The 27,886-nt window shown below is 38.9% G+C and overlaps 1 pseudogene; it reads right to left on the bottom strand.

Moving 5' to 3' along the window:
• Positions 1–393: 393 nt before the first annotated feature.
• Positions 394–27,886, bottom strand: LOC137760750 (centrosomal protein of 78 kDa-like; annotated as a pseudogene).

Genomic DNA, 27,886 nt, shown 5'->3' with positions numbered 1-27,886 from the left:
TTATAATAGTTTGACATTTAACCAAATGGTAAAACTATTCCATTTATTATTCCCATCTCTTTTTACCCCTTACCCTGTTTTGTTGTTTATGTTTTCTCCCACCACAGAGTGCTAGTTCCAGGAGAGTAAAGGCTTTATTTTGTTCACTGCTGAAAGCAATGGCACCCAGAAAAGTACCGTACATATGAAGACCTCAGAAAACACTAGCTGAATGAATGGTGCAAAGTGTCACAAGGAAAAATACACCAAAACTTTCATTATCATAAAAAAGTATAGATAAATCTTTCTCTAATGGCTTCCAGTCAAGTAATTGAAAACACCATATGCTATAATAAAAACATAACTAGTTTATTAAAATTTGAAGGCAAAAACATAATTTTAAAAGATTTAGTCCTATGTTAGGCGTGATAGAGTATGGATGCTTTCTTAAAATTCACAATCAGATCCAAGAGTATCACTTTCAGAATGTTCTAGTAGACTGAGTTTACTTTTAGTTGTCTTTGATGAAACAGTCACTATTCTACTCTCTTTCTTCACAGAAATGTGTTTTTTCAAAGACTCACTTTTAATTGCTTTATTAACCAAAGAATTCTTTTGCCCAATTCCTTTACTTTTCTGCTTTACAGGTGAGTCAGAGCAGGAATGCAGGTCCTTCCCAGGTTGTTTCTGAGCAGAGTAGTTTTTGGTGTATTCACCTGCTTTGCTCATTTTCTCTGAAGAAGACCTGCTATTTCTAGATAATTCCTCTTCTTTTCTTTGACTTCCAGTTCCAGAAATGACGTCTGCTGAAGGGAGAACATGTTCTAGCAATGAAATCTTCAAAAGACTCCTGCTGCTGCTCTGTGACTGGGACCCCCAGGTTGTCTTTGGAAGTTTCTAAGGCCTCCTGAGTAGAGACTGGGACATGGAAGGAGTCGAGAGGCAAAGGAAGCCCAGCATCACCTGTAATTTTCTGAAACTGGAGGGAAAGACAAAAGACAAAACAAAAATTCAGTGATGAACAAAGCCAACCATTAAAAAGTAGAGTTCAAAACGTCAATGTTATTCTGTGATCTTATTATTAACACAGTAATTGATTATTCAGAAGATTTCAGAGCCAGTTTTTTTCTAATTATATCTTGCCAAGTGATTCTCAACTTAACCTAGCTATATCCAAGGCTATGTCCGCTACATTTTCAGACTTTGGTGATTGGGGTAGTTATTACCCATTTCCTTTCCCTCACTAAAAATGAAACCCTACTCTGTAAGAAAATTAATTTCTTTTCTATCCTCCAGGCACATGTAAACAGTATATAGTTTGTGACCAGACTGTGTTCTCAAGCTGTCAGTTCCCAAGACCAGTCTGAGATTGGCTGAGGTGGGTGGAGGGGGCGCCAAGTAACGCTAGAGGAAAAGCTGACATGTTTCCCCTCCCATTCCCATGACCAGGTGAGTCACTATAATATCTTACGTATTAGCTATGTCAAGATTACTTATTTTAAAAATTCTGTCAATACGTGTACCTTCATTAGTGTTCCTTCATTGTAAGCTGCATACAAATAGAAACCTAGATAAAATATGAATAGAATAGACATGTATAGAATTTAAAATTTGGAATATTTTCTGTAATGTTTTCTTTCTTCATTCAGGAGAGTTTGCTTTAACTCATAAATTTTCTAAAGAACTTCCAGTTTTCTTATGTACAACAATACAGTATCATGAAATGGGCCCACATTTACTAATCTCAGATTTGGAGAGGACTCCACAGTCCTCTAGCTCCCGAGCATGTGAACTATTAGAGACTGACCATTATTATTTTCTCTCTGACTTGGTCATTTCCTTTTTGCTAATCACTCTTAGAATCATTAAGTGCTGTCCTGTCCACTTACTTGGAGATTCTGCATTTGTACTGGGGCACTCTGCTTTGATTCTGATTTTTCTTCTTCAAGTGCCTTCTTTTCTTCTTTAGGTGGACTACTAACAGTAGAATTCATCTGGGGACGACCTAGTAAATGAAAATCTGACTGATCTATACCAGCCACTGTGGCCAGCTGCCCAAGCCTGGACCAGAGGAGGAAAGGAGAAAAGACAAAGGTTATTATAATCACATAAGAGCAGTTTAGATTTCCCCAGACCCACAATCATGAAATACTTCTAAATTTTTAAAAGCCAACATCCTACTCCAGACTACAAGCCTCTCTCTCCCCCAAATTCTCAGCCCTTTCCAGATTCAGCCTCTAGGAGACATCCCACTGTCTCACTAGCAGCTTCAACAAGTACCATGCACCTCGTCCACTGCCTGTCACACCTCCATTCCCACACTTCTTCACCACCTTTCCTCCAGTTTCCAAGAATGTGTTTGTTCCTTCCTTCCCAACACCAATTCATTCACTGACAAAACACCACTCCATCAACTATCAATCTCTACTTCCCTCTTTCAGCAAAATTGCTCCCGGTTGAGAACCACTGACCTATATCTTCCCTGAAGATTAATAATAATTTTTATGTCTAAGACAAAAATAACTTTAATTCAAACTTATCAAACAAGCAAAATAAATGAAAGATAGGAAAATTCTTATCCATTCCCAAATATTTTCAATGGAAACTGCCTTCAATTTAGTCTTCACAAAAAACTATACCTACTAATTACTCTGTCTACAGGTTACTCTTTTATAATGGGCTCCCCACTCTACCAAAGCAGGCTGCCCTATTTGCATTTCTTAAAAAATTTAATTCCTCATTTTAAAACGTCAACTATATTACCTATAATTACACTAAATTTGGCTAAATATGGCCATGTAAGTGATGAAAATCGCTCCAGTTCCTCAGCAAACTACCGTTATAGTCGCAAAGAGAAGAATGCCATGAAGAGAAATGAACTAACCCAGCATCTTTAAGGAGATCCAAGAAAGCATGGAACTTCTGAAAAGAATTCTCAGTGCTGCCCAAAACACCTTCATCATCCAGGATCATGCTTGTCAATGAGTGGGCATGAAGGCCTTCAGACAAAGAGAATTTTATATTTCTTAACTGGGCATTTTCATGTTCCAGCTATAAAAGCAGACTGAAAATGTCTGACATGCTTTTTTCTCAATGTCATCAAAAGTAGTCTTGTCTAGTTTCAAGGAACAAAACTAAAACACTCAAAATGTAATTAATCTGTAATTAACCTAACTCGCCACCAGTAAAGACAGAGACCATATCACATGATAACCAAAACCCCCAGGCACCCAACAAAGTTTCCTATATAACACTTAGCTGGTACATAAATAAACCAAAGTTATCGTTTTATTAATGATCTTTCACAAAAGATCACATTTCTAACTGGTTAAATTCATAATGGAGCCTCATTCCACATTAGAAAATTACCTGCTTTAAGTTTCCCTTAAATTAGAAAGTGAATTATAGAATCTGATTTGAACAAAACGTATTACAACTCTGCTGAATGTTAAGAATTAACTTTAGTGAGCAAACTATCTAATGCTTACGTTTAAAAGTCCTAAATCATACCCAACCCAATTTATTAAATGTACGATCACCAATATTTTCTTTGGCTTCTTGAAAATATTCACTCCCGTGCACTCTTCCCCTTCCGCTCATCACCTATGCACTTAAAACCCCTATAAGCTCAACTCTAGTATTTCTCAGAAAGGCTGTTATGTTCATGATGCCCCTTTTGCCTTATATCAGCAGGTGCTCAACACTTATTGAATGAGTGTCCGCCAATCCAATGGATGCACTTTGAAAAATTCCTCCCTACGTTCAACCTATGATAAAGTATATTTAGATGGAACTTTTTAGATTATGTCCTGCTTTCATGCACATTACCTAATGTAATTCTTATAGTATATATTTTTATCTTGCATTGCATTCGTACAAGTTTTCCAATATCTTAAATTTATTTAAATGATTCACTTTCCTAATTCATTGCCAGGAGAGTCTCATCATGTCTTTTATGCTACTGTATATACAGTATATGCACAAAAAGTGCTTTCTTGAATCAAAGAATCATGAACAGAAAATAAGCTAGTGTCATATGAAAGCACACACACACACACAAAATGAGATTTTCACATTTTTAAAAACATGCTTTCTGGACTATAGATCATATGATCACTAAATACCAGTAAATGCAAAAGTCCATATGATACAACCAATTTGCAACATATTACAGTTTTAAAGTTTACAAACTATGTGTGTATGGCTTAAAATCAAATCAAAATAAAACGAAAACACTCTCAAAAGTATTAGAAATTGTTTGCCTCATTGACTCATTTATCAGCCTTAAGTCTTATTACTCTTTCCTCCTTTAACTGCTTTAGGCACTCCTCCAGTTTTTCCTAAACAAACAGAGTAAATATTATAACTAATTCGTAGTATAATATCCAAAAGCCTTTCCAGCTATAGGACTCATCAGGATTTAGGGGCAGAGCCAGAAGTGAGCTCAGGTTTTAGTCTGCTACTGGTAATATCATAGCATGCTAGTGAAATAAATTATCAAAATCTATCAAATTAGCATAGTAAAGATTTATTTAAATTCCACTTTTTCCAACATAAATTTGTGGCAGCCCACCATAAAAGGCATATGCGTATAACATAGCAAGTCAGAAATAAATAGTTAAGACCAAGAAAGAAAACTTCTATTTTTATTTGTGGGTCTCTTTATAGTAGGAAATCCTATTAATGAACATGCTTAATATACGTGAATTGCATAATTGCAGATTCAAAAGCATTTTTTTAAAAAGTAATCACTTTTAAAGCAATTTACAGTCAAGCACTGTTCCTGGAGTTCCCTGGGCATTAAATAATCTAATCATCAAAACCCTAAAAGGGGGGCTTCCCTGGAGGCGCAGTGGTTAAGAATCCGCCTGCCAGTGCAGGGGACACGGGTTCGAGCCCTGGTCCGGGAAGATCCCACGTGCCGCGGAGCAACCAAGCCCGTGCGCCACGACCACTGAGCCTACGCTCTAGAGCCCCCGTGTCACAACCACTGAAGCCTGCGTGCCTAGAGCCCGTGCTCCGCAACAAGAGAAACCACCGCAATGAGAAGCCCGCACACCACTAGGAAGAGTAGCCCCTGCTCGACGCAACTAGAGAAAGCCCGTGAGCAGTATCAAACACCCAGCGCAGCCAAAAATAAATAAAATAATTTATTTTAAAAAAACCCTACGAGGAAAGAACAATCACTAACTCCATGTTATTTTACAGATGAGGGAAACAGAGGCAGAGAAGTAGAGCAGCACAGCCGAGGTGACACCACTAAGTAGCAAGAGCCACACTGTGGACTCAGGAAGCTGGGTGCTGTTCCTGTTCACGGAGGTGGTAGTCTTCCCACTCACCAAGGTCAATCAAATAAAATGAACACTGATAAACTCTCTTAGGAGTTTTAGGAACTAAGACACTTCGGTCCTTGAAGTGGGGGCACTGCTTGCAATAGGCAGAATTCTAACAGAGCTCCTAAGACTCTTACTTACTGAAGTACACAAACCTTCCACTTAAACAATCAAACCCTAAATCTGGGTGCTGTAGTGAAGGGATTTTGCAGACGGAATTAAGATTCAAAATCAGTTGATTTTTTAAGATAGGGAGATTATTCTAGGTGGATGTGACCTACTCAGGCACCCCATGAAAAGGACTTGAACTCTTCCTGAATTGAAGTACAAAAGGGACAAGAGGGAGACTCTCCATTGCTGGCTCTGAAGAAGTCCAATGCTGCGGCAGGGAAGGCAAGCGAGAGGCCTCTAGGAGCTGAGACCGTCCCCCGACTGACAGCCAGCAAGGAAATGGGGACCTCTGTCCTGCAACTGCAGAATCTGAATTATGCCAACAAGCCGAAGAAGCTTGGAGGCATTCTTTCCCAGAGCCTCTGGATGCTAACACAGCCAGACTGACATCTTGATTTCAGCTCTGTGACCCACACAAACTATGGTGAACATCCAACGTTTGGGGCTCAATGTTTACACTTAAATTTCACGTGCTTTAACACTCTCAGGAGGGAACCCACATGTTCCCGTGTGTATCTGAGCAGGAAACCTAGTCACGCTGTGCCTGGACTTCTGACCAGCAGAACTGTGAGCTAGTCAAATAGGTATTGTTTTCAGTCAGTGAGAGTGTAGTAAAAGAATTAATATTCTACTCAACCTCCAGGTTCGTGGACAAAATAAATGATTGTCATTGTTTCGGGCCACTGTTTCGGGGTGGTTTCTTATGCAGCGATAAACAGTCAGAATACCTATACTTATGACAACAGTAAGGTATATTTATACATTTTAACTGCTTTGAACAATCACTTAAAGAATGAGGAACTCTATTATATGCCATCATTGGGAGAGGAACTGGTATCACTTTCTGGAGAGTAGCTTTTGGTACCTAACAACAGTCCTACATCAGGAGTTTACCCTAAGAAAATCAAAGATGTGGGCAAAGATTTATCTACCAACATGATGTCATAAGATTGTTTATAACCAAACCCTAGAAGAAAGCTAAGAGCCTCCAAATTGGGATTGGTTTCAATAAAAATAGCTCACCTTATGAAGGAACGTGCTGTGAAGCCACTAAGAAAAGAACGACAAGAGGTCTCAACCAGAGTTAATGAACGGGCTTCAGGAGTTCTACGTTCAAAATATATCTGTGCGTTTCTCCTGGGAGATGATGCATAAGCTTAATCAAACTCTCTGATGTAGAAGAGTATTTAGTGACATGGCAAAATATTTTTGATACTTTTTTACGACAAAAGAGCAGATTAGGTGTGTGTACATGCAGAGGTGGCTTCTATTTCCTTCAATAAGTTGTTCACTGTTTTCAAAGATTTGCTCAATGAACATATATTTTTATATTCAGAACATGTTTAAAAAATTGAGAGTCTAAGAACTTCAAATTCTTTAATGTTTCATAACTAAAGCCAGTCAAGTTTTCAATGGGAAAAAAGGGAAAAAAATTGCAAAATTCCTCTACTTTTAACATAATGGTTTAATCAGTCTTCTAAAACTGATTTCAAAGAAATTCTAAACAAATAAGCAAACAAACAAAAAACCCTCACCACAGTCAGAGGAAAGTAGACTAAAATTCCTGACTGGTTCTAAATAGCACATCAAAGTGCAATTACATGAAATAGTTTCTCCCTCTAATGGAGGGAATTAGAACACAGTGTGAAATTTTTGTGAAAAAGTGTACCCCTCTCCTACAAAGTATTAATAATTCATGTCCCTTACGTGGAAATATGGAACCAAAAAAGTTAGAAAGTAAAATTGCTTGATATTCTATTACTTAAGTAAGACTAATGATAAGGCTTTGGAATAATTTTCCTTCCTGTCATCTGCTCTCCTTCCTCCCTTCTGTACACTGGCTAGGGTGATTTTTCTGGGACAAAGCTCCCATCATATAGGATATCAAATTTTATGTTCAACTTTTCTCCACTTAACATTGAAATCAATCATTTCTCATTGAATCAGGGGATTCATAACCTTGATTTTTTTTTTGTGGGCTACAAAATATTGCACTGAGCGGGTTTACTGGTTAACCATGTTACACATTTAAATTCTTGCCAACTTTTCTATATTATAAGACAAAATAACCGTTTTTATGCATGAAGGCTTTTTTCCATATTGAGAATAACATTCTTACAATAAATCCAGAAAAATGAGTTTGAGATCAAAGCAAATGAATATTTTTAAGGCTCTGAGGTACCTATCTCCAAACCGCTTTCCAAAAGGTTTCTGAGATTTTATACTGCCATCAGCGATGTATCACTTGGTATATAACCTCTACTATAACTTCCTCACCTAGAGTGCAAGTTATTTGAAGATAGGGGGTGTATTTTATTAAGTGTTTATCCCCAGCACCTGTGCCTAGCACAACGTAGACGGTCAATAAATAATTGCTTAATAAGGAAAATCCCTGCCAATACAAGATGTACGTGTGTGAAAGACAGACTGTGTGTTTTTCTCTAACTGGATAGATGAAAACTTGTCATCTTCTTTAATGTGCAATTTTTTGGCTTATAGTTAGTAATTAAATTTCTCTTTTATATTATATTGTAAAAGTTCAGATTCTCTGAGGCAAATGGGCCTGGCACTACCCATTAGCTATATAACCTTGGACAAGTTCTATAACTCTAGGCCTCAACTTCCCCATCTATAAAATGGAGATAAGCTCCCATATCACAGAGCTCTTGTGAGGATTACATGAGTTAAAACACATGTAAAATTAGAAGAGTGCTTGGTACACAGCATATGTTCAATTAATGCTGAATGAATGAACATGTGAACGCAAGCAGTAGTGAAGGGCTTAAAATGAAATAGTCTCATCCCACTCCCACATCCAGCACTCAAGAAGCGACCGATTCTGTACACAGGTTTTTAATTGTAAAATACGATATGTGTACTGAGAAGTGCACAGGACAAAACTGTCAATGTGACAAATCAAAAGAGAATACTTACATAACCACTACTCGAATCTGAAAGTATTGATACTTGTCAGCATCTCAAAAACCCCCCATATCGTTTTCTCATCACAAGCTCCTTCCCTCTTCCCGGTTAAACACCATCCTCATTTCTGAAAATCATTTCCTTTAACCTGCATGCATCCCTAACAAAAGAGTTTAGTTTTGTCAACATCTAACTTTATGTAGAGGATCATAGTATATGAAGTCTTTTCTATCTTATTTCTTTCACTCAACATTGGTTTAACAGATTCATCCACATTGCAGCCTGTAGCTCTAGTTCATTCAGTTTTATTGCTTGATAGTTTTCCCACTGTATGAATACACATAATTTATTTAATTTTTGACTCTTAATGGACATTTGGGTTGTTTTCAGTTTGTGCTAATGCAAATCATGGACAGGAATCCTGCTGTACCGGTTATTCTGGTGCATTTACACAGGGCGGGGGTGAGGGCTGCTGGGTCACAGGCTATTTATATACCTTCAGTTGATGGAGAGTGCTAAATGCTTTCCAAAGTAGTTGTGTCGATTTATACTCCAGTATAAGCAGGGTAGAAGATTCCCATAGTACTCCAGGTCTACAATACCTGATACTACCAGACTTTATTTATGTATTTGTCAATCTGATTGGCATGTAGTTTCATTGGTTTTGACTCACTTTTCTCTTATTACTTAATGAAGTCGTATACTTTTCTGTGTTTACTGGCTGTTTGGATTTCCTTTTTTATGAGGTTGACGTCAACTATTGTTATTTTTTATTCTTATTTTTTAAATTATTACTTATTTATTTTTGGCTGTGTTGGGTCTTCGTTGCTGCGTGTAGGCTTTCTCTAGTTGCGGCGAGCGGGGGCTACACTTCGTTGCAGTGGCTTCTCTTGTCGTGGAGCACAGGATCTCGGCACGAGGGCTTCAGTAGCTGTGGCACGTGGGCTCAGTAGTTGTGGCTCGCAGGCTCTAGAGCGCAGGCTCCGTAGTTGTGGCGCACGGGCTTCATTGCTCCGCGGCATGTGGGATCTTCCTGGACCAGGGCTCGAACCTGTGTCCCCTGCCTCGGCAGGCAGATTCTTAACCACTGCGCCACCAGGGAGGTCCAACTATTGTTATTTTGAATTCTCCTCCATTTCCAAGTAATACTCTTACATGACTATTTTCTGACTAAACTTGAGGCATTATCTGTTCACTTTCTGATTTACTAAGTAAGGGTTTAGTTCCTTTACACTCTTTCCTATGTCCACACTGCTCAGTAAAGTTATGTCATCATTAGTTATTCCACTGCTCATGATCTCTTTGACTTGTAGTGATACACTTAAAAACCTACATTGTTGATCCACTATAAACTCTCTCAATGTCACACTTTGTAAAATGAGGACATTCATACCATCTTCCTTTTTTTCTACCTCCTGTCTACCTTCCAAACCTAGCTTTTACGTTGTCAAAGTTGAAATTTATATTCTGTTCTATGTGCAGTTAAGTCTTCTGTCATTTGAGAGTCAGTAGGGAGTAAGGTTTAAGAGAACAGGCAGAGAGCCTAAACTCAAAGCCTCGATCCAACCCTAAATTTGGTACAGCCTGGGCAAGTTCCTTCCCTGTCTTAGCATCCTTTTCTCAAAAGTGGGAATGATATTAGCACCAACCTCATAAGGCTATTCAGAGGATTAAATGAGTTAATATAAGCAAAAACACTTAGAGCCTAACATATACTAAGTACATACTAGTACACAATACATTTCAGTACATACCAAGTTAATACTAATACATACTAAGTATAGTTTAGGTTAGTTATTTGTTATTACGTGCAAGTTGACAATAAAAGCTGCAAACCAAGACAGTATTGCCATTATTACATTTAAATTAATATTGCCCACTGAAGATGTACTGTGTCTCTGTGTATTGACTACACCTCGTTCCATACTGTGTCAGTGTCACTGCCCTTGTGCAGGGTGACCACATACCCCAAGCCGCCTTGGGCTGTTCCAGTTTATACCTGTTGTCCTGATATTACAGCATTAGAGCGCCTCCTTACACTATTGAAGTGTAAGGAGTTTGGACAAGTTCTGGTTTGGACAACAAATTAGATAGGTGGTCATTACCCCTGTGTGTCACTGAAAACGGGGGCATCTATAGTGTCAAGTTTAAGTGGATTCTTCTCTTCCTCACCAGTAGTAGGTGAAAAATCAACCATAGTTTAGTTTGCTTCATGTTTATGTCAGTATAGCCTTTTCTCCTCTGGACTTCAAGTTCCTTCTCCTCTTCTTCTCCCTCCTCCCTTCCAACAGTGCCTAATACCTAGTAAGTACAATATGCCTCAAGGTGTTTCTAAGCTCTCAATCACACAATCAATAGAAGCCTCTCCAATCTAGACTAGCTGCTCTCTGCACTGAATTCCCTATTATCTTCTTTCTTGGTTTATTGCCTCATTTTGCTGGATTATTTCTATAAATAGCTTAAGGTGTAGCACAGGAGGTAAATTTTTCAAATTTCTTTGTGTACAAAATATCTCATTCAGCCTCCACTTATGACTGATAGTTTGGCTGGATACAAAACCCTAGGGTGAAAATTATGTGCTGGAAAAATTTGGAGGTATCTTTCTAATACCTTCCAGCATCCATGGTGCTGATGACAACTATGATAAAGTCAGATTTTAACTTTTTTTTTTTTAGGTGACCAGTATTTTTCTCTCTGGAATGGATGTATCCTCTCAGTATTTTATTCTATTTTTCTTTTAATTAATTAATTTATTAATTTTTGGCTGCATTGGGTATTCATTGCTGCGCGGGCTTTCTCTAGTTGCAGTGAACGGGGGCTACTCTTCGTTGCGGTGCACGGGCTTCTCATTGCAGTGGCTTCTACTGTTGCAGAGCACAGGCTCTAGGCGTGCAGGCTTCAGTAGTTGAGGCATGCGGGCACAGTAGTTGTGGCACATGGGCTTAGTTGTTCCGCGGCATGTGGGATCTTCCCGGACCAGGAATGGAACCCATGTCCCCTGCATTGGCAGGCAGATTCTTAACCACTGCGCCACCAGGGAAGCCCAATCTATTTTAATTTATTTTTTCAGTATTTTAAAATTTCACAATGAAGGGTGCCTATGTATGAGTCTATTCTTGTTCATCTTGCTCAAAACTTGAGTAACTATTTTCAGTCTGAGGCCTGATGTCTACTTTCAGCTATGGGGAATTTTGTTGCCCTTTGACAGCTTCCCTCCATTTTTTGTCTGGGTCTGGAGTTTCTAATAGTAACATGTTGGATCTCCCAGATGCAGCCTCTCTAACATATTGCTATCACATTTTCCATGTGTCATTCTTTTTTAGATACTGAGAAATTTTTTAAATTCCTACTGAATTTATTTCAGCAACCATATTTTCATTTCCAAGACACCTCTCTTGCTTTCTGACCATTCTCTTTTTATTTAACACCCTAGCCTTATTTTATAGTTGCTAGCTCTTTTTAAACCTCTCTCAGGATACTAATTAGGGTTTTTGCTTAAACTATTTTGTTCCCTAAATTGTCCCCGGTCCTACCAGGATATGTTTTCTCTCTTTTCCCCCTCTCTCACGTTGTAAGCTTTACTCAACTATCAGGCAAATGACAGTTATTTTCTATTTAAGAATGAGCGCAGAAAGCTCCCTGAAGTCAACGATTGATTGGCTTCTTATGCAGGAAGAAGTGGGGAGTGACTGTAATAGGATCCCCCCCAAACACTCTTTTCTAGGGTGTAAAAACTCACACTAGCTGCCCTAGTTCTCCCCAGTTTCACTGTTTTCAAAATGAAATCATCTCATTTCAGGAGCGTGAGGGCGGGGCTGGGAGTCCACTCCTCCAAACACAACCCTTCAATGAGCTCCCCTATTTCAGTCACACTTTTAACTAACTCCACCCTCTCTCCTACATGCGCATCAAAGCATGAAGCTACTTCTGCAGGTGGGGTCAGAATCCTCCTCAGTTGCAGGTGGTCCCTGTGCATATTCTAGGTGATGCTTTTCCTCTGTTCTACTGCTTCAGTTTCACACTCTTCCACTTGTCTTCCGTCTTTCAAAACTATGTTGAAATCTCTTGACTGTTGTTGGCTTATGTACTTAAACACTTTGACACCATCCTTGTAGTGTCTTGTCAAAACGGAGAAGAGCTGCAAGTGTTCTCAGTGCATTCTGAATCTGCTATTCTGTGATCCCAGTGTTTAAAGGTCTTGGTCTCTTCCCCAGTCTATCACTGCTTTTAGAAATACAATCTCCAGTTCTACTCATGAAGGAAACGAATACAACGCATCTAAAATGACAAGGAATGCGGGTTAGATGCTCTAGGGTCTTGTCGTACTCTGCAATTTACTAAGAAACCACTTACGTGCTACAAATTGTAGGTGCTCATTTATAAAACGAAAGGGGGTAACTCTACATGAACTATAGATTTCTCCTACTGTAACATTGCATAATTTTCTAAGTTTTCTTAAAATTTCTCTATATTATCATTAATTTTAATTGAAAACATAAAAATCTAACTTTCTCTTTTGAAAATCAAAGAGTAATTACCATAGTCCGACAATAAGGGGATAATTAGTTCTGAAACCTGTCAAGTTTCATGTTTCATACGAAAAGAGAATCCTATTAAATAATTTTAAAAAATTAAGCATGGACTTTGTAGCACAAAGACAAGGTTCCCCCAAATGGTATTCCCTTATTTACTAGAAATGTTCAGCTCTGCATTAAAGTTGAAATAAAACAAATATATTATTTGTGAGGTGCAAAAGTTTCTTATGAAAATCAATTTTTCTTTTCTGTCCGTACAAACAAAAGTATGGAATCACATTAGATGTCAGGTTTATGAGGGAATATAATGTAGCTTCTTGATGTTTTTTATTTTAGGAAAGGAGAATATTAACATCAAAACATTTTTCAACCTTACTTTTATTTAAAATGAGGCCATATTTTCCTCTTATAAAAAGAGAGTTCAACTAGAACTGTCAGTTTTCTCATTTGTAAAACAAGAGCACTGAATCAGCTGACTATATTCATTCAGAACTCAATTTCTTTATCTTATGATCACTAAGGTTCTCCCTAAATCGAATATCCTAAGGTTCTAAGGAAAGGAAACTATATTACTAGCGACATGATTTGATTTTTATTTCTTAGAGTTCAAATGTCCACCATTCACCTTGGTCTAAGCTTAAGGAACCATTCAAGGGGATACAATGCAGATGGGAGGAGAAAACAGAACCCTCACTCAAGCTGTGCAGTGTTGCAATCAGGCTTCCATTTGAAAAATAATCTTCTCTATAGCTTTAAAGTGATAACTTCGTACCTGCAATGCTTCTTGTTTCAAACTGATTTTCTCTGGCTCTTCCTGAACACTTTCTGAGGAATCTTCGACCTCTTCAATTTGTGAGGAGGAAGGACTCTCTACTGTCACAGTCACAGGAAATTCTGATGGACCTGAGTGTCACAAGAAGAAGATAGGAAACCACAGAGTTGTTAAACTGAAGTGCAAAGAAAGAAGACAAGGTTGTATAAAAGATAACACAAGCCAGATACCAAATATCCACATATTAGAGGACATTTAACAAAAGTGATCTGAGGTATCATTATTCATAAATGTCTCTCACTGCTCCTTAGTCTAAAACAGGCAATGACTAAGTAAAAGTACAGTAACTTATTTTTGCTATGTTACTGTACAGACCTCTGTTGTACATGGTTAGGATTAGTAATGGGAATTGCCCATGTTATTAAGTTTCTTTCACAGAAGCCAAGTGAAGAGCCAAGGTAAACATTTTTTCTCAAATCAACTTTATACTGCAAATGAAAAATTTATTCTTTACCATCAGACGAAAACAGTCTGGAAGAAAATGTAGTTTTTCGGAGGAAAATACATCAGTAAAGGGACTGATGAATAATCAGAAAGTCAACGTATCTAAGCTGTGAATAACAGATGTTAGAATTTTAAACAATAAATCACATACACATACACAACTAAAACTGACCCATCAAAAATTTCATCTTCTCATCACCCTTAAGCCAAAACTAGGGTAACAGTAATACAATTCTCCTGTCAAGCTTCACTGCCACTGCAATGTTGTTCCATAGGACATTTCCAAACATTTAAAAACTCACCTGGCCAGAACCCCATAAAAGTCTACAGATCATACAGAAGTGTGCTGGGATTATATAACTACGCAGAAGACAAGTCACTAGGACATCATTTTCACAACAAGCAGCAAACCTGCAGCATAGGAAATTCCCAACAGGAGGACGAGGCCCACACCCCTCCCTCTGGGCATGCAAGGGCAGGACTGACACCCAAGGTGCTCTTCTCTCAATCTCAGCAGTGGTGCCTTTCACAGAGCAACTATGCAGTCTCCCAAGACCACTGGGAAGGAGAATCTGATACTGACAGTACTAGCTTGCCATGAGGCCATAAGCGAAGGAATGTGTGTGGCCTTGGTGAGAGAGCAGAGGTTTGGGAGATGTTGCTTTATATTGGCTTTCAGATCAGGAATTTGTACATATAGCCTGCAAACAACATTTCTTGAAAACATATGAACATTCTTGAGTATGACAGCTCCATGTGAGGGGTCAGAAATGGCAGTCAAGTTCATTTCACTGGGTAACAGCTGATCTGCAGACTGGAGAACAGGCTTCCTTGTTTACAGACATAACCACAAGGCTGCCAGTTGTGTGCGAAATCCACACAACTACACAGTTGCATTGGGAGAGCGACCAGACAAGTTTTACGTGGATTTATTTCAGAGAGGGAAATGCTTCTTGTCAGGCTCTGTCAGTTTAAAAAGCAAAAAGAATGACCACCCACCTTTCCCAATTCAACCCCTACATATCATAAATACGCACCTGACTACATACATCACGAGTCTGATGAATGGAAAGCCCCTAAAAAGATATCAACAAAACGAAGTTAGATCTTGATGCAAATACATCACCAGTTAAATCCAGTTAATACAACTATTTAGTATTATGTACAGTATCCTTACAGAATTGTGTATAAAAATAAATAAGCTCAAAAGAAGGACCTGGAGGGCTCTGCTACAGAGAAAACTGAACAGAATTCAGCCGACTGGCTTGGTGATAACTCTCTGAACTGCTGAGAGGCCCCTTCAGCTCCTATGTTCAGGATGGTTGAGATTTCAGTCTCACTTCTTTAAATGGTGATATTAATCGTTCTCTAATTTACCACTCTGTGTGATGAGGATGGACCTGAGATTAAGTGTCTCACCAAGAAGATAGGAAACCACAGAGTTGTTAAACTCAAGTGCCAAGACTGGGGATTCAACACTACAGTTTATGCAACAGCAATTCACATTACCATTTGCAAAAAATTAGTTGGTTGTCCAATAGGGATTATAAACATCCATTTAACATGAGCTACTGAACAGATACTTTACACAGTAACTCCTTCAAGTACTATTTAAAATCAATTCTCTTTGTTTTCTTAAGCAATCGTTAACCCCCAATTTCATGAATACTACCAAGTAAGTCACTTGAAAATCATCTAGAGCAATCTATTTCACTTAGCAAGCCTAAAGCTCTAATTCAACAATTTTATTTACTGTTCTATGACAAAAATTACTATGAACAGCTATCCCCTGGATAAGTAATCAGCTAAAGCTAGTTTGACTCACTAAATCTGATTTACTGAGTTAATAAGCCAGTTGATTTAGAATAGGTCTAATGCAGATTTCTCATCCATTCTGCATTAAACTACTTCCCATGCCTAAAATGTCTTTCTTCCCATTCGTACATATCCAAATTCCTACTTCTGTGCTGTAGGGCTTGGCTCAACTACACCTGCCTTTAGTGAAACTTTTCTCACCTGCACAATTGGAGATAATTTTAGTCTCCTCATGACTCCCACGGGGTTACCTCTGTTGTGACACTTGAGAAACAACTTGAAACTCCCAGTTACTTTTTGTTTTACTTCCTTAGAGGGCTCATTAGGCAGAAGCCATGTGTGAGTTATCTTTTTTCCTCTATAGAAAGCACCAGAGACCGCCCACGTAATAGAAGTTCCAAAATAAAGAATTCTGAACGACTGAAAAAGACAGGGAATGCAAACACATTACCTGTTGCTTTTTGCACGTTCTGCAGTACGCCACGGCAGGAAACCAGACCCACCAGGTGGTAGAGGTTCAGGACCATAACATTCTTTACCAGGAGAGTGTTTCCTTCCATTACTTACAGGTTTCCTTGTGGCCGATCCTATGTTTGACAAAGCACGAAAGAGGGAATCAAGATGCACCAAAGGTCTACAGAGCAACTCTCAAAAGTGTACAGTTTGAAAGGAATCAAACAGGCACTGGACAATGATGCCAAGGCCATTAAAAAAAGGATCGTTTCGTAAAAAGGTTTTACATAAGCCAGCATTTTTTAAAAATATAAGTTCTCTACACTAACAAGTTATTTTAACTAAAACAAAAGTATTGAGATGTGCAGAAATGGAAAAATAAATTTTTTAAAAATCCCAAGGTATGATACATTTTATGTATCATGCAGAAACACTCAAGTTTATTGAATCTTAGAACACCTTTGGCATTTCTGAATCTCAAGGATAGCAAAACACAGGTACACCCATGACTTCTGCCAAACAGAATCTTCAGAATTGGACCAAAATTTCAATTTAAGATGAATTTTTCTATGTAAAAACAGTAAAAGTTATAAGACTGCAAGTTGCTGGGTGGTAGGTGAGTCAATGTTACTCTCCTATAAGCCTGTCAGCCTTCACTGCTCCTTTGATTTCATATAGAAAACACACACAAAAACAAATGAAACCCACTGGATAAAAGAGTGAAATGTGGAGACTTATCCTATATTTCAGTAGTAAAGAGGCAAGTATCTTTATATGGAATATTTGGTTGCAAAAACTAGACCTACGTGTTAATATTTTATTTAGAACAAGCCATATATTAAAATTCACATTTAAATATTTAATTTGAATTTACTGAAAACAAACATCATAGGTTAAAATGGTTATTTTTATCCTTGAAATCTACTATATTTCATGTTATTTTATTTATTTATTTTAATAGATCTTTATTGGAGTATAATTGCTTCACAATTCTGTGTTAGTTTCTGTTGCACAACAAAGCAAATCAGCCATATGCATACACATGTCCCCATATCCCCTCCCTCTTGAGCCTCCCTCCCACCCTCCCTATCCCACCCCTCTAGGTCATCGCAAAGCACCGAGCTGATCTCCCTGTGCTATGCTGCTGCTTTCTACATTTTAGCGGCATTAGGATGGAGTGTAAAATAGAGTGTATGTGGTAATAGAGGATAAATATTTCATAGAGTGTAGCTTATTGATAATCACCACATGATTCTGTGTGATTTAACATGCCTCTTAAAAATATATAGGAGCTCAGTTCTTTTTGTGCTATTTTATTTTGTTTTTTAACTTAACTACCCTCCAAAAAAAATGTCTGTATGCATGTGGTTTGTATGTGTATACCCTTCCTTTACTTTCAGAAACTAATGCAAATACATTTGTATTAAAAATTTTTTTAATTACACTTTTCGTGTTAGGAGATAAAAACAAAATTTCTAATAAAAGTTCCCATCTTTTTTAGGCATACATAATTACAATATAAATGTGACACAATTCACACCATTATCTTACCCCTATACTCACCTGGATCTAAGTATATACCCAGCTATTGATTTGGCTTACCTCTATGTCTCCAAATAACTGAGGCCAATACAAAAAATAGCCCAAGAAATAAAATTACTCTTAAAATAGCTCTATGAGCTTGTATACTTCAGTTACATTTCCACTTTGTTTAATCATGCTAAATAAAAAAAAAAACTTTTTTAATTGTATTCTCATTCCATGATGCCGTATTATATACCACCAGGTACTAATATTACAGAATTCCTAATATGTTTTACATATACATGTTTTATTTATATATATTTCCACTTCTAATATTATAGCAAAAGGCAACTTAGCTATTTTAAGAATGCTTTACATATCATATAAATTTTTAATGATAATATGTAATTAGTGTGATACCACAAATCTTAACTTCTTTGTATGTACTCTTTGATTATTAAAATATCACTGCTTTGAAATAACAATTGGCAGACAAATCATAAGCTTTTTTTTTACTTCATAAACACTCTTAACAACTTCTATTCAATACACTATTGTCCAAGCAAGTTGATTAATGGAGAATCAAAAACATACATCTTTAAGTAGAAAAAGAAAAGTTGTATTTATGAAGATGTTAACAATAGTTTATTTTAGGTTATTTCCAATTTTTCACCAATTTAAAAAATGGACCAACACAATGAAACCTTCTGAATCCAATGTTAAAAAGTATAACTATGAATCATAAAATTTAAATTTAGTATGAAAAGATAAGAATGGCAAATTATATTGAAGCTATGTGGAATTATGTTTATAGACAACAGGAAGAGAAAATAAAAATGTAAACAATGGAAGGAACCGAGATGGCAGACTAGAAGGACATGATCTCACTCCCTCTTGCGAGAACACCGGAATCACAACTAGCTGCTGGACAGTCATCGACAGGAAGACACTGGAACACACCAAAAAGGATACCCCGCATCCAAAGACAAAGGAGAAGCCACAATGAGATGGTAGGAGGGGCGCAATCAGATTAAAATCAAATCCCATAACTGGTGGGTGGGTGACTCACAGACTGGCGAACACTTATACCACAGAAGTCCACCCACTGGAGTGAAGGTTCTGAGCCCCACGTGGGGCTTCCCAACCTGGGGGTCCAGCAACGGGAGGAGGAATTCATAGAGAATCAGACTTTGAAGCCTAGTGGGAATTGATTGCGGGACTTCGACGGGACTGGGGGAAACAGAGACCCCACTCTTGGAGGGCGCACACACAATAGTGTGCGCATCGGGACCCAGGGGATGGAGCAGTGACCCTGGGGGAGACTGGACCAGACCTACCTGCTAGTGTTGGAGGGTCTCCTGCAGAGGCAGGGGGTGGCTCTGTTTCACCGTGGGGACGGGGACGCTGGCAGCGGAAGTTCTGGGAAGTACTCCTTGGTGTGAGCCCTGCCAGAGTCTGTTATTAGCACCACCAAAGAGCCCAGGTAGGCTCCAGTGTTGGGTTGCCTCAGGCAAAACAGCCAACAGGGAGGGAACCCACCCCGCCCATCAACAGTCAGGTGGATTAAAGTTTTACTGAGCTCTGACCACCACAGCAACAGTCAGCTCTACCCACCATCAGAGCCTCCCATCAAGCCTCTTAGATAGCCTCAACCACCAGAGGGCACACAGCAGAAGCAAGAAAAACTATAATCCTGCAGCCTGTGGAACAAAAACCACATTCACAGAAAGACAGACAAAATGAAAAGGCAGAGGGCTATATACCAGATGAAGGAACAAGATAAAACCCCAGAAAAACAACTCAACGAAGTGGAGATAGACAACCTACCAGAAAAAGAATTCAGAATAATGATGGTGAAGATGATACAGGACCTCAGAATAAGAATGGAGGCAAAGATCGAGAAGATGCAAGAAATGTTTAACAAAGACCTAGAAGATTTAAAGAACAAACAAACAGAGATGAACAATACAATAACTGAAATGAAAACTACACTAGAAGGAATCAATAGCAGAATAACTGAGGCAGAAGAACGGATAAGTGACCTGGAAGACAGAATGCTGGAATTCACTGCTGTGGAACAGACTAAAGAAAAAAGAATGAAAAGAAATGAAGACAGCATAAGAGACCTCTGGGACAACATTAAATGCAACAACATTTGTGTTATAGGGGTCCCAGAAGGAGAAGAGAGAGAGAAAGAACCAGAGAAAATATTTGAAGAGATTATAGTCGAAAACTTCCCTAACATGGGAAAGGAAATAGCCACCCACGTCCAGGAAGGACAGCGAGTCCCATAGAGGATAAACCCAAGGAGAAGCATGCTGAGACACATAGTAATCAGATTGGCAAAAATTAAAGACAAAGAAAAATTATTGAAAGCAGCAAGGGAAAAATGACAAATAACATACAAGGGAACTCCCATAAGGTTAACAGCTGACTTCTCAGCAGAAACTCTACAAGCCAGCAGGGAGTGGCATGATATACTTAAAGTGATGAAAGGGAAGAACCTACAACCAAGATTACTCTACCCGGCAAGGATCTCATTCAGATTTGATGGAGAAATCAAAAGCTTTACAGACAAGCAAAAGCTAAGAGAATTCAGCACCACCAAACCAGCTCTACAACAAATGCTAAAGGAACTTCTCTAAGTGGGAAACACAAGACAAGAAAAGGACCTACAAAAACAAACCCAAAACAATTAAGAAAATGGTCATAGAACATACATATCGATAATTACCTTAAACGTGAATGGATTAAATGCTCCAACCAAAAGACACAGGCTTGCTGAATGGATACAAAAACAAGACCCATATATGTGCTGTCTACAAGAGACCCACTTTAGACCTAGGAACACATACAGACTGAAAGTGAGGGGATGGAAAAAGATAGTCCATGCAAATGGAAATCAAAAGAAAGCTGGAGTAGCTATACTCATATCAGATAAAATAGACTTTAAAATAAAGAATGTTACAAGAGACAAGGAAGGACACTACATAATGATCGAGGGATCAATCCAAGAAGAAGATATAACAATTATAAATATATATGCACCCAACATAGGAGCACCTCAATACATAAGGCAACTGCTAACAGCTATAAAAGAGGAAATCGACAGTAACACAATCATAGTGGGGGACTTTAACACCTCACTTACACCAATGGACAGGTCATCCAAAATGAAAATAAATAAGGAAACAGAAGCTCTAAATGACACAATAGACCAGCTAGATTTAATCGATATTTATAGGACATTCCATCCGAAAACAGCAGATTACACGTTCTTCTCAAGTGTGCACGGAACATCCTCCAGGATAGATCACATCTTGGGTCACAAATCAAGCCTCAGTAAAGTTAAGAAAATTGAAATCATATCAAGCATCTTTTCTGACCACAACGTTATGAGATTAGAAATGAATTACAGGGGAAAAAACGTAAAAAACACAAACACATGGAGGCTAAACAATACGTTACTAAATAACCAAGAGATCACTGAAGAAGTCAAAGAGGAACTCAAAAAATACCTAGAGACAAATGACAATGAAAACACGACGACCCAAAACCTATGGGATGCAGCAAAAGCAGTTCTAAGAGGGAAGTTTATATCTATACAAGCCTACCTCAAGAAACAAGAAAAATCTCAAGTAAACAATCTAATCTTACACCTAAAGAAACTAGAGAAAGAAGAACAAACAAAACCCAAAGTTAGCAGAAGGAAAGAAATCATAAAGATCAGAGCAGAAATAAATGAAATAGAAACAAAGAAAACAATTGCAAAGATCAATAAAACTAAAAGCTGGTTCTTTGAGAAGATAAACAAAATTGATAAGCCATTACCCAGACTCATCAAGAAAAAGAGGGAGAGGACTCAAATCAATAAAATCAGAAATGAAAAAGGAGAAGTTACAACAGACACCTCAGAAATACAAAGCATCCTAAGAGACTACTACAAGCAACTTTTTGCCAATAAAATGGACAACCTGGAAGAAATGGACAAATTCTTAGAAAGGTATAACCTTCCAAGACTGAATCAGGAAGAAACAGAAAATATGAACAGACCAATCACAAGTAATGAAATTGAAACTGTGATTAAAAATCTTCCAACAAACAAAAGTGCAGGACCAGATGGCTTCACAGGTGAATTCTATCAAACATTTAGAGAAGAGCTAACACCTATCCTTCTCAAACTCTTCCAAAAAATTGCAGAGGAAGGAACACTCCCAAACTCGTTCTTTGAGGCCACCATCCGGCCTAGCCTAAAAGCAAGTTGGTCCCCTTTCTTTTAAGATCTTATCCTTACTTTGGTCTTACAGCTTCCAAACTGAGTAGGGGAGGGACAAGCGTTCTGGCACAGGATGGGACCCAGCCAAGGAAACAATATTGAATTTGAAAATTTAAAAAATAATTTATTATGGGCAAATAGTGCAGGGAGAAAAAAAGAAGAAGGTGGGTCAAATTTTAGGAAAAGTAATGAAATCTTGGGAGAAGATAATAGTTGAAGTCAAAAGCAAACGAAAATATAGCATGAGTTTAAATAATTGATAGTAAGGACAGAAGTAGGGGCGTCATACCTAGAGAGAAGAAAATACAGTCCTACCATACTCTTGTCCCCAGGACTGAGCAAAACTTAAATAGTTAATATAACTTCTTGGTTTTCAACCCTTGTTGTCAACCTGTAGATAAAACACAGGACCCTTTGCTGTGATTGCATAAGAAAATGTAAATGTGATCAGCACAGACAAACGAAACAAACATGGTATTGACAGAAGGTGAGCTGTACAAGGGGAGAGGAAAGACAGAGAGCTGTGGGGACACAAATAGTCTCAGGCAGAAAGAAAATGATGAGATTAGGGGGAAAGTTGATACCATAAGAAAGTTGAGAGTATAGCTATATACTAGAGCTAATATTTCTTGAGAGCTTCTGGGTGTTGGATACTAAAGGCTGCAAATGCCTTATTATTATTTGCATCGTCATGAGCAACTCCGTGCGATGGGTATCATCCATTTCCTCGGTTTACAGGTGAGGAAACAGAGGCCCAGGAAGGTTATATGAATTACTCAGGATTGCAGAGCTAATTAACTGAGGAAGAAAGCTTCCAAGCCATGTGGTCCATGTCCAGATCCAGTGCTTTTAGCTACTATGCTACCACTTCTCCCATCAATGAAGCTAGCAAAACTCCATGAAGTTACAAAAGAGAAGCAGCATGAGTAATGACATGAATATGATGTATTGGAAAAGAAGAGTGATGAGTAGTAGTGGGGGTAGGGGTTTATCTTCCTCCTTCATGTTAGGGTGTTAAAATGGATCTAAAATGGATATAGCAGGATAAACATAATGTTTAGAATTATGGGGGTGACACTGAAGTAGCGAAAACCTGTCTCTGGAGAGGGGAACTGGGGTTAGACGGGTTGAATTTCAGTATTATTTGAGTTGCTATCATGTTCATGTATTATTTTCATTAAAAATACTTTAATTTATTTAGAAATAGCTTCAACTGTGTAAATGCATCAAAACATGAAATTCAAAATTATCTTTAAATCTCTCATACATTTGTTAAATGCTTTCCTTATCAGGATCGTTCTTATCAGCTTTGAAGGCCATTTTTTAAAAATAACAAGCCAAGAAGTATGAGTTTTTAAAATTAAAAATTGTCCCTGATAATATTGCCAGGCACCCCAGAGAGAAGGTGTGGAACTATTAGAAGCAACCTGGATATCAACCCTGCTTCTGGGAGGCAGTTCTGACTACAAGGGCAGGAGATTCTCTGAAGCCAGGTAGCAGGAGTTTGTTTTTTATTTTAACATTTTATTGGAGTATAGTTGCTTTACAATGGTGTGTTAGTTTCTCCTTTATAACAAAGTGAATCAGCTACACATATACATATATCCCCATATCCCCTCCCTCTTGTGTCTCCCTCCCACCCTCCCTATCCCACCCCTCTAGGTGGTCAGAAAGCCCTAAGCTGATCTCCCTGTGCTATGCGGCTGCTTCCCACTAGCTATCTCTTTTACATTTGGGAGTGTATATATGTCCATGCCACTCTCTCACTTTGTCCCAGCTTCCCCTTCCCCCTCCCCGTGCCCTCAAGTCCATTCTCTATGTCTGTGTCTTTATTCCTGTCCTGCCCCAGCAATCTCACTACTGGGCATATACCCTGAGAAAACCATAATTCAAAAAGGGTCATGTACCACAGTGTTCATTGCAGCTCTATTTATAATAGCCAGGACATGGAAGCAATCTAAGTGTCCATCGACAGATGAATGGATAAAGAAGATGTGGCACATATACACAATGGAATATTACTCAACCATAAAAAGAAATGAAATTGAGTTATTTGTAGTGAGGTGGATGGACCTAGAGTCTGTCATACAGAGTGAAGTAAGTCAGAAGGAGAAAAACAAATACCATATGCTAACACGTATATATGGAATCTAAAAAAGAACAGAACAGAAAAGGTTCGGGAGCAGGAGTTTTGATCCTCTGGAACCGTAACAAACAACTTAGAGTAAATGAATCAGGCGCCTGGGTGCCTGGAGGAGTCTGGAAGCCTCTCTGTGATGGTGTTCTTTGTTTTTACAGGTCTAATCTCATAAATGTTGCACTAGGCTCAGTGCTGTGCATTTTTAGGCTGTTATATTTTTCCACCTGTGTACTTCATAAAAGTAAGCACTTTTATGCTCCCTTTAAAAAGGGGATCTCCTATTTGAATTGCCAAGTGAAAGCTTTAGAAGGAATTCATTAAGCATACATATATGTGCAGTATCTCCATCTGTCACTGAGGTGAGTATGAATGTATGTCTATCTATCTATCTATCTATCTATCTATCTATCTATCTATCTATCTATCTATCATCTATCAATCATTATCTCCCTGTTTACCTATCTGTATCAGTCTGCTTAGGCTTCTATAACAAAATATCATAGACTGAGTGTCTTGAACAACAGACGTTTCACACAGTTCTGGAGTCTGGGAAGTCCAAGATCAAGGCAAATCCAGTTCCTGGTGAGTCCTCCTTTTTTGGCTTGTAGAGAGCCACCTTCTTGCTGTCTCTTCACATGGTGGAGAGGGAAAGCTCTGGTGTATCTTCCTCTTCTTATAAGAACTAATCACATCATGGCAGCTTCACCCTCATGACCTCTTCTAAACCTAATTACCTCCTGAAGGCTCCACCTCCTAATTTCATCATACATAAGAGGATAGGGTTTCAACATATGAATTTGGTTGGGGGGGGCACAGAAATTCAGTCCTTAACTCTATTTATCTATCTATCTATCTATCATCTATCTATCTATCTATCTATCTATCTATCTATCTATCTATCTATCTATGTATCTCTCTCTCTCTCTCTCTATCTCTCTATCTCTGTATCTATCTGTCTATGTATCTATCTATATCTATCTCTCTATCTATGTCTCTGTCTATCTCTCTATCTGTCTATCTATCTATCTATCTCTCTATCTATCTCTACCTATCTATCTATCTATGTCTCTATCTATCTATCTATCTGTGTATCTATCTATCTATCTGTCTATCTCTCCATCTCTCTATCTCTCTGTCTATCTCTCTATCTATCTATCTCTATCTCTCTCTCTGTCTATCTCTCTGTCTATGTATCTATCTATGTATCTGTCTATATCTACCTGTCTATCCATCTATCCTTATGTATAGAACAGTAACAGTGGCTTGTAAGTCACTTCCCTACATTATTTTATCCTTCCAAAACTCTTGAGAGGTCAATAGGCCATAGGAAAAGCACTGAGTTCACTGAAACACTTGAAGGTTGAATTAACTGTTTGTGATCACTCAGTCAATAAATGGTGATGCAGGGAATTCTACACACATCTCCTCTGTCCTCCTTTCCTCCTTCCCTCCCTCCTACTTGCTGACTCTATTCCAGCCACATTATTTACTAATTCTTCCCTGAGGACACTGGCATCCTTCCTCTGGGCCTTGCAGAGGTTATTCCCATGATCTGGAATGCTTTTCCCTCAGATGTCTGACTCATCTGCCTCCCTCTAGACTGTTCAAATTCCACCTTCCCAGTAAGACTTATCCTGTCTACCGTTTACGTTGAAAGCCTTGCTCCTCTCTGCCCACAATCTCACCACACCATATACTGCTTAACCTCCATAGCATTTATTCCTGGCGAACCTACCAGATAATGTACATGGGTTTCTGTTCTCCCTTCCAACTGGAAGATAGGCTGCACAGACTCAGGAATTTTGCCATTATTAAACCTAGTGGAGGCCCAGTAGAACTCTAGGGCCAGCCAGAACTGGGCACAATTGTCACTCTTGTGATTTGATATTTTAGTGGGTTAGCTCAGAGCCAAGCCAGTTATTAAAGAGGATCTTTTCTGCTATTTTAAGCAACATGGTACATTTGAGGTCAACTTAAATTTTCAATAATTACAGAGCAGGTATGAACTCTTCCTTTGTTTCTCTAGACACATGGACCTGGATGCCAAATCTGTCTTCTCTGGGTGTAAAGGGAATATATGAAGTTGACTGGCCTAAGTCTCAATTGAATAAAAAGATGCCCCAAAAGACATTTCAACATTTTTGAAAAGTACAATCATTAAGTGTGGTTCCTTATCACACATCAGGGATTCTCTAGCCTCCAGTGTGGTTGGAGTGGTGAGGGGACAGAGAGACATATAGAGAAGCCAGGGTGAGTCACCCCATCTCTCCTTCCTCTGGACCTTAGTTCCTCCTGATTGTCACTCGTTACACTGAAAACAGATTTCAGGAGTCAGCACATGCAGCCATAATGTGTGCCTAATTCCACATCCCAGTCACTGGGACACAAAATTTTGGTGTCTTAAGTCTGGCTCACACATCACCACTCACATATGTCAGTTCTTCCTCTACAGCTGAGTCAGTGAGTAAAGACACATAAACAGAAGCAGATTAATATGAACAAGGTTTTATTGACATATATATACGTACATAAAGCTGGGAAAGAGAAGGGCCCATTGAGGCAAATGCATAGGGGGAGGGGAAGCATCTGAAAACAGCAGTGGGCATCCTGCCAGTTCCAAGTCTAGGGAAAACTGGCCAGGAGCTTGGGTCCGCCAAGTTAACAGTCAAGCCAGGGATGGCACAGTGGATGATACAGCCAGCTCTCTTCCATTCTCCTAACTGGAACTTCTCAAGTCTGGTGTAGTTCTGAAGTGAGCTCATATGCTCCTCACCCTCCAACACACACACACACACACACACACACACACACACACTCTTGCACACCCCTGAGGTGTGGTCCTCCGGCTTGCTGTAGGAAGAGAGGAGGTTAAGTTTCACTTAAAGGGGCTGAGCCGCTTTCCAGTGAGGCAAAGTCCATTCATGGTTACACACAGTTTGCAGAATAAGATCTGCTCTTCATTTGTTGAGTTTCTTCATAGAAGAAAGGAATTAGCTGATGGCTCCTATGAAGCCCTGGGCAGGTTATGAGGCTGCCAGACTCCTATGAGCACAGGCACAGCTGCCCTGACCAGGAGCCTCCAAACACAATGCTGGCTCGTCTAAGTCAGAGGGGTGTCCTGACTTGGGGACCCCAGTGTCCTTCCTGAGAGTAGAGCTTCCTCTCTAAATATGGATGGTGCTATCCCCCATGGCACCACCTGGGTTTTGACCGGGGTGGGGGGGCAGGTGCTTTGTATGAATGTGGCACCAGAAGTGTATCCAGTCACAGCAGATGTGGTGCTCTCCCCCATGCCCCCCCCCCCCGTTCTCTGCACAGATGGGTTCCAAGTCTGATGGCAGTTATTGACACAGGACCTCCCAGCACCGGTGAGATGTTGTGCCCTCCATCCGCACCACCTGTGTATTGGCCAGGTGGGTCCCAGTTGTAAGCGGGAATACCAGGTCCTCCAGTCATGGGCAT

Source organism: Eschrichtius robustus, chromosome 3 (assembly GCF_028021215.1).
Source record: "Eschrichtius robustus isolate mEscRob2 chromosome 3, mEscRob2.pri, whole genome shotgun sequence".
NCBI lineage: Eukaryota > Metazoa > Chordata > Mammalia > Artiodactyla > Eschrichtiidae > Eschrichtius > Eschrichtius robustus.
The sequence above is the reverse complement of the archived record's forward strand: the minus strand, read 5'-3'. Positions and strand labels throughout refer to the sequence as shown.